At 51.5% G+C, this 12909-nt stretch overlaps 1 protein-coding gene across 7 annotated transcripts in view; it reads left to right on the top strand.

Annotated features, from left to right (window-relative positions):
* The first annotated feature begins 662 nt into the window (after positions 1-662).
* Positions 663-12909, top strand: part of KLHL24 (kelch like family member 24) — a 30801-nt gene continuing 18554 nt past the window's right edge. The window contains exons 1-2 of one of the 7 annotated variants that reach the window (XM_054074937.1): positions 692-793; positions 11576-11694. The gene's annotated coding sequence lies outside the window, so the exon portion shown is untranslated. Of the gene's footprint in view, positions 794-8700; positions 8838-9523; positions 9576-9887; positions 10231-11575; positions 11695-12909 lie in introns of those variants that run through there. The other 6 variants (XM_054074936.1, XM_054074938.1, XM_054074939.1 and 3 more) reach the window with 6 other exon arrangements.

The raw sequence follows: 12909 nt of genomic DNA, 5'->3' as shown, positions 1-12909 counted from the left end.
GCCCCTCATCCTATCCCCACAAGCCTTTGTGAACAGCCCCTCCCCAGCTTTCTTGTAGCCCCTTCAGGTACTGGAAGGTCGCTCTAAGGTCTCCTTGGAGCTTTCTCTTCTCCAGGCTGAACAATCCCAACCCTGTCTCACAGGCTCCAAGGCAGTGAGGGCTCCAGCTCGCTCTCCAGGCTGCTCCTCCCGCAGCTTCCAGCACCGTGTTGACTCCCACTGACCACCCTGAAAGCTCCTGGCTGGGAACACCAAGGCTCACGCATGCTTTAGCTTTGCTCACCAGCCTGCAGCCTCGAGAGCCTATGAAACCACCCCGACCTTGCCACGCTGCCAGCGAGCTCTGGTTTGCCCGGAGCAGCTCGGAGAGCGCTGGGCAAGTTGTGCTCACAGCAGCTCATGGGCTCCAGTTCGTTTGCAATATTGACGTACCCCAAGAGTCGAAAGCATCACTGCTGCAAGCCTTGGTGGCCAGCGGGAGCCACGAGCCTGGGGAGGTGCTGCAAAAGCTCCTTGGTAGCCGCCAGGTCAGGGGCTGTGCAATCCATCAGGGAAGCTGTCTGGAATGTAGGGCATTGGGACAGCTGCACCCGGGAGCCAGGAGCCCGGGAACGCTGCAATACTTTGAATTTGGAAACCGTGCCTGGTATCAGGGGCAGGAGGTGGAGCCCATCTCGCAGGCTGCGTTAAGTGTTACTGAGCATCAGAGGGTGCATCGGACTATGGGTGAAATTCTGGAGGTGTGACACTGGAGAAAGAGGGGACCAAAGTCAGCTTAGACGTGAGAAAGCAGGTAACTTTAAAAAGTTTGTCAATTCTAATTTAGAGTTTTAACTTTAGAAATGCTACTTTAGTTTTTTTCTCCCAGACAATATTGATTTTTAAAAAAAAGTAATCTTCCCATGTAAAAGAGAATGGAGAATTTTAATGCTCCGATGCAATTGCCATTTCCATGATATCTGCCCTAAGGAAAGACATAAGAGCTTAAGTACTTCTTTATTTTTCAGTGTGCTTCTCTGTTAGAAAAAGAGAGGCAAGATTAGGTTTACTTAATTTTAGGGAAAGAACGTAAAGAACACAAATACAGCGAGCATCTAAAAAAATGAGACATTCTCCTTTTTATTGCTTCCTGCCTACAGTAATGACCTCTTCCTCATTTCAGTCAGGAGGAACATTTAAAATTACAAAATGCTGTTTCTTGTATATAACAGTTTTAATTAAAAAGGCCAAGAAAGCCTATAGTACCATATGTAATATTTTACATCTTCCATTTTCTCTTCAGGGTTCAGTACCATATCAATGTATGCCAGAAAAGTCCAGCAGCTGGCCCTGACACGACTAAACCCTCTGTTTATTTTCACAAGCTCACCAACTAGCCAATCTTATTTTTACGATCACTTCTGTCTAACGATGCTGCTTATGAAAAGATGGGTAGGGAAGGCTTAGCATCAAAGAGTAAACCGCAGATTTCACAACGTTTTCTTGGCAAAACAACGTGTTGATTTAGCTGCTGTGCTGGAATCTGCAAACCTTCATTACGTGTGGGATTACTTTGGCTAGCATTTTGTTTCCTGTCTTCGTATGATGAATCTTTGTCCAGGAACAGCGATCTGAAATTGCTTTAGTCTAGCACAGCTTTTCCACAGAGCTGAGAGCTTTCCCTAGAGAAGCTGTTTTCCAGGTCCAGACATAGTCCCATTTTAGACCGCAGAGCAGGTGCCCCAAAGCTTGTTTGCCAAGAAGGGGGTGACCTGGCTGTCAGTCTGGGCTGGCATTTTGGCTGCCCTGTATCTGGGCAGCAGCTGTGCCCACGTTCCTCCCCAACCGTCCATTCCCAAGGAAGCTACCATTTTCAGCCAAAGCAGCAGGATTGAGGCTGGGAATGCCGGGCTGGTGAGTCCCACCAGTGATTTCTGGATAGTAGGGAGTCCCACAGTGATTTTTATCTGTGCTGCTCTGCTGGCTGCAGGAAAGGCTGGAATTTGAGGAAAGACTTGCCAATTGTCCTTCTGGCATCCCATGATTCCTTCATCCTTTGAGAGCCAAGTCATGTCAGTCAGCTTGGAGAGAAATTGCTTTGCACCACAGTGCCGGTATCGGAGAAGGAGCCATACGTGTCTTAGAAAGCAGGTGCTGTGCCATGGCTGCAAGCAGAGAAGGAAGAAATCATGGAGCTCCTGGTGAACTAACTCTTTCTGGACTAGCTTCACCTGATGAAGCTTTGTTGATGACCAAAGCGAAGGGGTAGCCAAAATTATAAATAGGCAAAAGTCATCTAGAGATTTGCCCAAGCATCACCCCTAAAGCAAAGCGGCAGCACACCAGCACGAGGACCTCCTCACATAGAGGATGGCTGTCCTGCCACTGGGAGCTTGCTGTCCCACAGGCACAACTAGGAGGAGCAAGGGTATTAGTCCAAGCTAACCAACTGCAAACATAGGATCTCTTCCACAGCCTGTTGCCAAAAGGATGTGTACTGCACCAGAAGTAGTTGGTGGCATGGATCTGCAAGCGTGGTGTTTACCGGTAGCTTTGCAAGCCTGAGATTTCCAAATCTGGGAGACTGGCATGCATGTGCCCGCTCAAAATAATGTTTTTTGAAACATGCTGTGTTTACTGCTTCACCGGCAGACAAAGCATTTCATGGTCACTTGGGTTGGAGAAAGGATTTATTCAACTTGTGAAATGCCTGAAGGTCTTGGAGATGAAGAGGTGCAATGCTCCTGCCTGCTAATTGGTCCCGGCATTGGCAAATGGTTTGAGGAGAGAGGGCTATTAAGTGTGGCTGAAGGGCAGAACTGGAGTGGTGCAGCAGGGCCCTCTGCGGCAGTGCGGCGTAAAGGGAAGGCCTGTGGTGTAGGGATGTGTCAAAAACACTGCTGTGAGAAAACACTTAATGCAAGCACTTGTGGGGCTGTGGCTGGCCTTGAGGTTATGGGGCTGGGTGAGAACAGACAATAACGCCACATCACCTTGGGGAACTGTTTTTGCAGGTACCTACACCACTCTTTGCTTAGGTTAGTGATCACACGCGTTGTCTGTCTGCCATTCTGCAAGAAAACCTCCCTCCAAGTCTTTGCCTGTGTGGCCAACAAGAGCGCCAACTATTAAATCTTGTGTTCTTATTTCTCCCTGAAGAGAAGAACCAGGCAAACACCAGCAGACTCTTTGTCCTTCTCTGGTTTCATGATGTCTTGATACTGTAAGTGCTATAAAAAAAGAAATAGTTCAATGTTTATAGCAGCAGTGATGCAATGTTCATTCTTCTCAGTTCTGCAATTCCATTCCCATAGTCATGTCCTAGGCTTGGGAGATGGGAGATAGTGGGTGGAAAAAGTGCACAGGAGCACTATCGGCACAGGCCTTGTTTTGAGGTACTTACAGTGGTGAATAGCTCTGGGATGAGCGGGAAGAGAGGGGATTTGCATGGGCTAGCGAGGTGGGCTGGCCGAGTAAGGACCAGAGCATACAGGTGGAGGTGCAAGACCGATGGCAGGGCCCAATTAGTAAAGACAACATTGGTGTTTGCCAGGTGGCTGTTGCACGTAGGCGAAATACACACTCTGCAATGCCAGCGTCCCCCCAGCTGAGCAGGAGCAAGCATGGAGTGTCTGGCTATAGAGGATGCCTCGCGTCATTCCCTGTGGCAGGGCTTGTCCAAGCCCCATCCAACCTGGCCTTGAACATCTCCAGGGATGGGGCAGCCACAGCTTCCCTGGGCAACCTGGGCCAGGGCCTCACCACCCTCATGGTGAAGAAATTTCTCCTTATGTCTAGAATTTCCTCCTTGTGTGTAGGAGATCTATTGGTTTGCCAGGGCCCTTCGCTGCTCAAGCACCTATGCAGCCGTCTGCATTGCAGATGATGACGTTTCGTGGTTGCCATTTCAAACAGGCGATGGGAAGAGGAGAGGCTGAAAGGGAGCGGTCCTGGAAAAGTGCCTTCCTCACAAAATGCTTGTACCTGCCTATTATCCACAGCAAACCAGCTCAAGTCAACGTGACCCACAGGGCTTTTGGCAGCACGATGGTAAAAGACCGTTTCCAAGTTAAGAGAAGGACTTTAGCCAGTTTTGGTGTGTTCTCTCTATTTCTTTGAGAGGCTTTTTTATCATGAGAAAAGACATTGGTATACTTTCATCCTCATCTAAATCCAGACTCTTCTTTCAATGCTGTTTCCATACACCTCTTCCTCTTCCCGTGATGCACCTTGGTGCTTTTCCTGGCATACTCCAAAAGTAAATTCCTCAACAGTTACTGGAGTCACTCTTCTGCCCTTCCTCACACATTGCTATTAAGGTCACCCTTCCTTTTGCTCAGTACCGACTATTCTTTGTAATCCTGCTGAATGGCTTCCATCACGACATTTGCGTCTGGATCTGCAATGATGTCGTGATTTAACACCACCTCTTTCCTTCTGAAGCTTTCTGTCTACTAAACTGTTTTCTAGCAGCGTCAGAATCTGTTCTCTGTCCTTGGCTGAGAAGTATCTGTTTCACTTCCACGCTATTCATTTCACAGCTCTTCATAACATTCCTTATGTTGTTTATTCGCTGTCAGTCATCAGCCTGCGCTTGTCCTCCCTCTTTAATTAAACGTCTAAATTCTCCTTTTTATCAGGTGATACAATCCCCACGTTGCATCCAGGGTTTTTCACGTTGTTCACTGTTTAATGTTACTTTCTCGGATCAGCAGTTAGGGTGAGGGACGTAACATTTAGCCTGTTGTCTCCCTTCGTACTCCTCTCCAGTTTTCTGCTCTTGGTTGCTGCACCTCCCCTTCGTCTCTCCCTTCATTTAGCTCGGAGATTGCTTAAGGACAGGTGCCCATTAGTAGCAAATAACTACAAAAAGAAATTGAGGATTCGCTTTGGTCTTGTTTTTAGCACGTTTGAACTACTTGAAAAACATTTGGGGTTTGCTTAATTTTAGAAAAATGCAGTTAGGAGTTACAAAGCCGCCCCCAGAGCAGAGGAAAATTCTCAGGAGCATACTGGCACCCACCTTCCCAAAATAGTTCATGTCTTCATTCAGAGGAACGCACTGACCCACTTAGGTGGCACAGCGCATCGTTGAAATGCATGTGAAAAGTGCCTGACGGTGGTGGTATTCAAAATCAACACCACCAGAAAGACACATGAACATTGATGGATGCATGCCAAAATTTCCACGCAGGCTTCTAATTTTAGGTTTTAACCTTTCCAATGCCCTTAAGATGCCTTCAAAATCTCCAAAATCACTGACCTCTTCAGAAAATATTGGCCTAAATGCTTTACAAGTACTCGACATTGTTAAAAAAAGTGTTAACAAAGCTTTATGGACGTGAGTAATCTTTAATAGTTGCCCTCAGCTTCACAGGCAGCGTGCAACTGCTTATTTCGAGAGAAATGCTCGGCATAGCTTGAGAAAGAACAGCCCATGCCCCTGCTAGCAGAGGAATGAAAGCCTATAGGATGTAGTAGCAACTCAACTATCCTTAATTTCAGACATCCTCGGTGACGTTGGCTCTAAGAACTGGAAGTGCCTGGATGTGACTGCATGCATACATATGCACATTATGAAACAATTGATGGCTCAATGAATATTTTTAATTAGTATTTTCCTTTTAAATGCTCCGTTTACCCTCTTCACACAAGGCATTTTTTCCACGTGCAGTTTTTATTGGAGTAAACATACTCCCTTTAGAGAGCTCCTTCAAGCTCATTCAGAGATATCTTGACCCTCTTTTAATGTTTTTCCTTCCCGTGACTCATTCTAATCACAGAAGCCCCATCCAACCTGGCCTTGAATGTTTCTACAGATGGGGCATCGACCACCTTTCTGGGCAAGCTGGGCCAGGGTTTCATCACCCTCAGAGAAAAAAGGCTGCAACAAGGTCTCCTTGGAGTCTTGCTCAAGCTGAACAACCCCAGCTCTCTCAGCCTCTCTTCACAGGGGAGGTGTTCCAGGCTTTTGATCAGTTTTGTGACCCTCTCTAGACCCGATCCAACAGGTCTATGTTTTTCCTGTGCTGAGGGCTCCAGAGCTGGACACAATACTCCAGGTGTGGTCTCACCAGAGCAGAGCAGAGGAGCAGAGTCACCTCCCTGCTGGCAACGCTTCTTTTGATGCAGCCCAGGATACAAATGGCCTTCTGAGAGGCCAATCTTCTTAATTCCACTTGAATTTTCTGTGGTGAACACTACGTAGTCCAACTGATGCCAGGAGGTACAGACTCAAAGGACTGGGGCAGACAAGAGGCTATGTTAGATAAGAGATCTATTTCATTTTCTTACCTCATATGCTTTTTAGATTCAATGTCTTTGTAACAAGTAGGACTTGAAGTTATTAGTCTTTTTTATATTCAGTGGGTGAAATAAGTTATTGCAACTTATTGCAATGGCTACAAATTTGAGAGGGGCAGATTTAGACTAGACATAAGGTGGGGATTCTTCACAATGAGGGTGGGGAGGCCCTGGCCCAGGTTGCCCAGGGAAGCTGTGGCTGCCCCATCCCTGGAGGTGTTCCAGGCCAGGTTGGATGGGCCTTGGGCAGCCTGAGCCAGTGGGAGGTGTCCCTGCCCATAGCAGGGGGTTGGAACTGGATGATCTTTAAGGTCCCTTCCAACTCAAACCATTCTGTGATTCTATGATTCTATGATTCTAACTCAGCTGTGCCACACACTGTGATCTATCTGTTAATTTTCTCTTTGCTATTTGTTTTTTGGGATCCTCTTGCTTTACCAGCCAGAAGATGAAAAGGTCTCACTTCTAATTCAACCTGCTAAGCAGGTCTGAGTTTTAACTCGTTGGAAAAATGGTTTAAGGTTTCAATGTATCAAGATCTTCATAAAAACAATATACATACCAAAATCAATTGACATTTTCAATGTATTTTCAGAAACGTAGGCTTTTAGTTAGCGATTCTAACTGTTTTGCCAAGCTGCAGTTTATCTGGCCCTGGGTGAAAACAAAGCAGAGCTCATTTAGCCTATGATAATCTGAGACTGCTTTGCTCCAGCGAGGATCAGCCTTGGACTCCTGAGCACACATTGTGTTTCTTACAGTTTCAGTGAAGTCACTTCTGCAAAGAGCTCAGGGCTGCCTATGCTCCCCGGGAGAGCCTGGGGAGGCAAAAGGAGGAATATGGACGTGGATCTGTTAGAGTAAGTCCAGAGGAGGCCACAAAGCCCCATCCGAGGGCTGGAGCACCTCCTATACAAGGACAGGCTGAGAGAGTTGGGGTTGTCCAGCCTGGGGAAGGCTCCAGGGGAGACCTCATAGCAGCCTTCCAGGGCTGAAAGGAGTCCAGGAAAGTTGGGGAGGGACTCTTGATCAGGGAATGCAGGAATACAACAAGGGATGGTTTTAAGCTGAAAGAGGGGAGATTTATATGAGATCTTAGGAAGAAATGTTTTGCTGTGAGGGTGGTGAGGCCCTGGCCCAGGCTGCCCAGGGAAGCTGTGGCTGCCCCATCCCTGGAGGTGTTCAAGGCCAGGTTGGATGGGGCTTGGAGCAACCAGATCCAGTGGGAAGTGTCCCTGCCCATGGCAGGGGGTGGGACTGGATGGGCTTTGAGGTCCCTTTCAACACAAACCATTCTGTGACTCACTGAATAACCTGAGGGCAGAAGATTGTGCAGGGTCACTGAGAAGATCCGTTCTGCCTGGGGTTGGTATCTCACATTTAGGAGAGCGGAGCAGGAGAATTCATGCTTCCTTGTCTCCCTCAGCAGCAAGGGGCAGGGGGAGAGGTCATCCTTCTAGGAAGGAGAAGGCAGCCAGTTACCTGCCCGCATTGGCTCCCTGGCATTGCGCAAGCCTTCATTTAGTAATGAACTTAATTTAAGCCCGCGCGTCCCTGCCCGCGCCTCGCTGCTCTGCGTTACGGATTTGCAAGTTCGCTTCTGCTAAAGGGCAGAGCAAAAATAAATCTCCCTGCTCCCAGGCATGTTCCATCAGCCTGCGCCGGAGCACGGGATGCCGTCCAAATAGTTTGGATATGAAATGAATCTGGGCCGCAGGACAGGCTGGGACCTGCTCTGGGAATGGCATGGCCGTGACACCAGGGTCCTGCGGAATTCGGTACCCACAGGGGCGGCTGCACCCTGGGCACAGCAAGGGCTGCTTCTGCCTGCGCTGAGCCGCACACCCCACATGGCTCTGCACCAGGGGAGCTGCGCTGTGCCCGGTACCAGCAGCCCCGGGAAGGGCAAAGCACCGTGCCCGGTACCGGCAGCCCCGGGAAGGGCAAAGCACCGTGCCCGGTACCGGCAGCCCCGGGAAGGGCAAAGCGCAGTACCCGGTATCGGGGAGGGCAAAGTGTGGTGCCCAGCACCAAGGAGGGCAAAGTGAGCTGCCCGGTACCGGCAGCCCCAGGAAGGGAAAATGCGCGGTGCCCGGTACCAGGAAGGGCAAAGCACAGTGCCCAGTACAGGGGCTGGCGGAGGGCAGTGCTCCTGTCCGGGGCCTGGTGCCCGGTCCCAAGGAGGGCAGAGCGCTGTGCCCGGGACCGGCAGCCCCGGGACCGGCGAGGGCAGCACTCTGTCCAGGTCCCGGTCCTAGCCCCGAGGCAGGCGGTGCCCGGCGCCGGTAGCCCCGGGGCGATGCTCGGTCCCGGTTCCGGTGCTCGGGGCGGTGCTCGGTGCCGGTCCCGGCCCCGGGGCGGGCGGTGCCCTATCCCGGTGCTCGGGGCGGTGCTCGGTGCCGGTGCCGGGGCGGGGCGGTGCTCCCGGGGCGGTGACGCCACGGCCGCGCCTCCACGTCACGTCGCCGCCGGCCCCTTTGTTTTGAGCGGCGGCGGAGAGGCCCGGGCGCTCGGCTCTGCTCCGACCGGCGGCTCCCACGGCGCCGCTCCCGGCCGTGAGTGCGGGGCGCGGGCGGCGGGGCCGGGGGCGCGGGGCGGCGGCGGCGGCAGCAGCAGCGGCAGCAGCAGCAGCAGCAGCAGCAGCAGCAGCAGCAGCAGCGCCCTGGGCCTGTCGGTGTGCGCGGTGCTGACACCCCCTTCCCCGCAGTGGGGCCGGAGCGCGGTGCTCCCGGTACCCACGGTGCCTCCGGCCCTGCGGCCCCCGAACGCGGGGCGCCCCGCGACCCCCGGGCTGAGAGGGGGTCTCGCGGCCGCCGATTGGGCGGGAGCGCGGGGGCGTGGCCAGAACGCGGGGCCGTGCGGTCATTGGGAGGGTGGGGCGGGTGGGGCGGGGCCAGAGCGCGGCACCGCGCGGTGATTGGGTGGATGGTAGCTCGGGGGCGGGGCCAGAGAGCGGGACCGAAGGCTGATTAAGTAGTCGGGAAGGAGGGGGCGGGGCCAGAGTGCAGGGCCGGGCGCTGATTGAGCAGATGGGGGGGGGGCCAAAGCGCGGGGCAGGACGATGATTGGTCCCTGGTGAGTGAGGGGCGGGGTGCTGATTGGGTGAGCGGACGGGGGCGGGGCCAGAGTGCGGGGCCAAGCGCTGATTAGGCAGGCGGGAGGATGGGGGCCAGGGCTCGGGGGTGGGCGATGATTGGCCGCTTGGGGGCGGGGCCAGAGCGCGGGGCCGGGCGCTGATTGGGGAGGCCGCTGTGGGGGGACGGGACGTGTCTCCGAGGCGTCTCGGGGTGAAGGTGAGCTGGAGGGCGCGCGCGCGGCCGGGGGGAGCGGGAGGGCGGTGATGCGCGTGCGCGAGGCGGCGGGGAGGGGTGCGCTCCGAGGGGTCCCGGGGACTGCGGAGCCCTCGGGGAGTGCGGGAGGCCCCGGGTCCCGGGCTCAGGTTCGGGCCTCTCGTTACGAGGAGGGCACCGAGCGCCTCTAGAGGACGGGGAGAGTCTGGGGTTGTGGGAGCGGGCGTTGAGCCTGGAGGAGAGGAGAGGAGGGGAGGGGGGGCTCCTCGCTCTCTGCAGCTCCCTGAGAGGAAGGTGTGGGGTGGGGGGCGCTGGGCTCTCATCCCGAGGGGCAGCAGGAGAGGGAATGGTCGCGGGTTGCGGCAGGAGAGGCTCAGACTGGACATCAGGAAACATTTCTTCATTTAAAGAGTTCTCAGGGTCTGGCAGAGGCTGGCCAGGGAGGTGGTGGAGTCCCCGTCCCAGGAGAGATTTAAAATCTTGGTAGATAAGGTGCTCAGGGATCTGGTTTGGCAGTGGACAGGTACAGCTGGACTTGATGATCTCAGAGGTTTTCTCCAACCAAGCGTTTCTTTGATTTTATGACACCCTTTGGGACACAGCCAAAATTCCCTGTGAAACCCCTCAGGCTGGAGCTGTGCCACCGTCCTGGGCCCAGGTGGGAGCTGGAGGCTGAGGGGAGACCTTATTGCTCTCTACAACTGCCTGAAAGGAGGTTGTGGAGAGGAGGGTGCTGGGTTCTTCTCCCAAGTGACAGGGGACAGGACAAGGGGGAATGGCCTGAAGCTGCGCCAGGGGAGGTTCAGGATGGACATCAGGAAGAAATTTTTCACAGAAGGGGTCATGGGGCACTGTCAGAGGCTGCCCAGGGAGGGGGTGGAGTCCCCATTCCTGGAGGTATTTAAAAGAAGAGGTGATCAGAGACATGGTTTAGTGGCAGAGTGGAATAGTTGGACTCCATGATCCGAGAGGTCTTTTCCAATCTGGTGATTCTATGATTCTGTGATTCACCACTCACAGACAAAACTCAGGCCATGTAAGCAACAGTTAGGACTGTGCCTTCTGGGACTGTGCCTTCTCAGGTGGTGTTTGCCTTTCAAGGGACTGTGTCACTGCAGAGAGGTTCCCAGAGGCTCAGTACAGGGTGAAGGCGATCCATATCACTGCCTGGTGTTGGTTTGTTTTGCTGAATAATCGGGAGTCTCATGTCCAAATCAGTTCCTGTTTTTTGCTGGGTGATTTTTTTCAGGGCACTTAGGGCTATTTTGTGTGTCATTAGCTTGATTACTACAGAATTTTAGCTTTCAGTGTGTAGTTTTTTAATCAAAGTAGTGCCTTACATTAAACATTAGAATAACCAGCTTCTGCAGTGCAACTAACACCTTACCATGTCAGCCAGCTTCTTCACTTTGAATTCTTGTTTACTAGTTCTTCAGTATTCTTAAGACCCCATTTATCCTAAAGGCATTCAAATCCTTGATTTCTATTAAAAAAATCTTTCTTTATAAAGAAAAACAAAGTCCTTTAAAACCAACAAATTTCTGGGGTTTTTTATATCACAAAAAAAGGAAAAAATAAACACTTTGTTTTTCAGTGGAGGGAAAGGTTATTGGGTTTTTTTGCCCTCTCGCTTCCTTTAAAAGAAAACAACTGGAGCACGTGCTGTGGTTTAACCAAGGCGTTGCAGTAGATACAGCTGGGAGTTTGTTTTCTGTGACTACGTCAAACATTAAGCACAGTGAAGCATGAAATGCATCAGATAAGAAGATCGTGTTACCTGCAATACCAAATAACTAGAATGGGCCAAACCTGAGTTATGGTTGCTGTGCTTCAGAACACAAACACCACTTACTTTGTGAAGTTTGGTTGTATTACCTCGGGGTTCTGTTGCTGATTTCGTACCACAAGTGGTCAAGACTCATCCACAGGGGCCGTGTGGGTGGCTCCTGTCCATTTCCAGGGCACTGCTTTTTCCCAGTGCCTCCTTTTCTCCCCCTTCACAGGCAGCCACTGGTCCAGCCATCCCACGCGAGTGCTGGTGCTGACGTGAGGCAGCGGAGGTCGTGGAAACAGGCCGGAAGGCACCTCCAGAGGCAGCAGGAGAAGCCCAGCTCAGCTTCAGGTACTCCCAAAACGACACCCTGAGGGTGAGCTTTGATGGTAGAGTGCAGCGTGGCACACCTGATGACTGGGTGTTAGCAAAGGGCCTCGCCCGATTCTGCCCGCCTTCTTTCCTCTGCTGCTTTTTGCCAGCCCTGCTAACGGGCCAGAGGAGCTCTGTGACACAGAAAAGCCAGGTAAACGGCTCCATCAGAAAGCTGCCAGCTTTTGGCCAGAGCTGACAATGAGGGAGAGGGGCAAAATGCATGAGGATGTTGTGGTGAGGGTAGGAGGAGTTTAGTGCAGCGTAAAACTAATCTCTATAGGAGGATTTGCTGACAGAAGGTGTCAGGGCAAACATTTTGTAGACATCATTTACCAGCCTCTGAATTGGGCTCTTAGAGTATTTCTGAGGAACATCTTGTATAGACGAGGCTACAGGCAATGCAGAGTAAGGAAACAGAGGGACTGGATCTTCTGGTGAACCCAGCTTAAGTTAGAGATTGGCATGTGCAGGGGATGTCCATGTCAGAACCGTGTCTGTATTTGTAAAGCATTTGTAAGCCTGTTGGTCGGAAGTGCTATAGATCCTTTCCAGTTTTTTGAATGGATGGGCTCCCTGATTTGAGTAAAGTGTATCCCCGTTGACAGTTGCTCAGGCAGCCGGCAATCCAAAGCAGTTTGTATTTTTGTATAATGAATTCCAGTAGTTGCATTTGAGAGGGGCGAATAGTTTTTCTTTTGCTTAGTTTAAGCTTACTGAAGAGGTTTAAGCTCTCCAGTAGTTGGTGCTTTATGGTGCAGAGTCTGTAGGCATGTGCAAATACCTGTATATGCACAGAGGGTGCTGACAAGTATATCCTCTTAAGTGTTTCCCTTCTGTGTGTTCTAAGCAGGTCCCCTTTGGGCATGGATTCCCTCGTTCATTCCAACTTTGGGGCTAAAACGGGACAGGCAGCTGGGAGGGGTGGCATTTTAAACCTGCCAGCGCGGGATTTGCGAGAAGGCTGTATGTGTGTTTGACAGAGCTGAACCTGCGATGGAGTTACTAATAGTCTCCTAAATTTGCTTTGCTTAAGGAAGTGATTACCTGGCCAGAAATCTAAGCATAGTATATTCAAAAGCACTGATTTCTGCAGTGGAGTGCAATTCTTTTTCCTTTCCATTTGCTTCTTTGTGAATTTTCAGTATTTATTTTTTTGATTAGTTTTTGCTCTGTGGATTTATTTCTTTCTAG

This window comes from Cuculus canorus, chromosome 9 (assembly GCF_017976375.1).
Source record: "Cuculus canorus isolate bCucCan1 chromosome 9, bCucCan1.pri, whole genome shotgun sequence".
NCBI lineage: Eukaryota > Metazoa > Chordata > Aves > Cuculiformes > Cuculidae > Cuculus > Cuculus canorus.
Note: the sequence above shows the minus strand (reverse complement) of the source record. Positions and strands in the feature narration are given on the sequence as shown.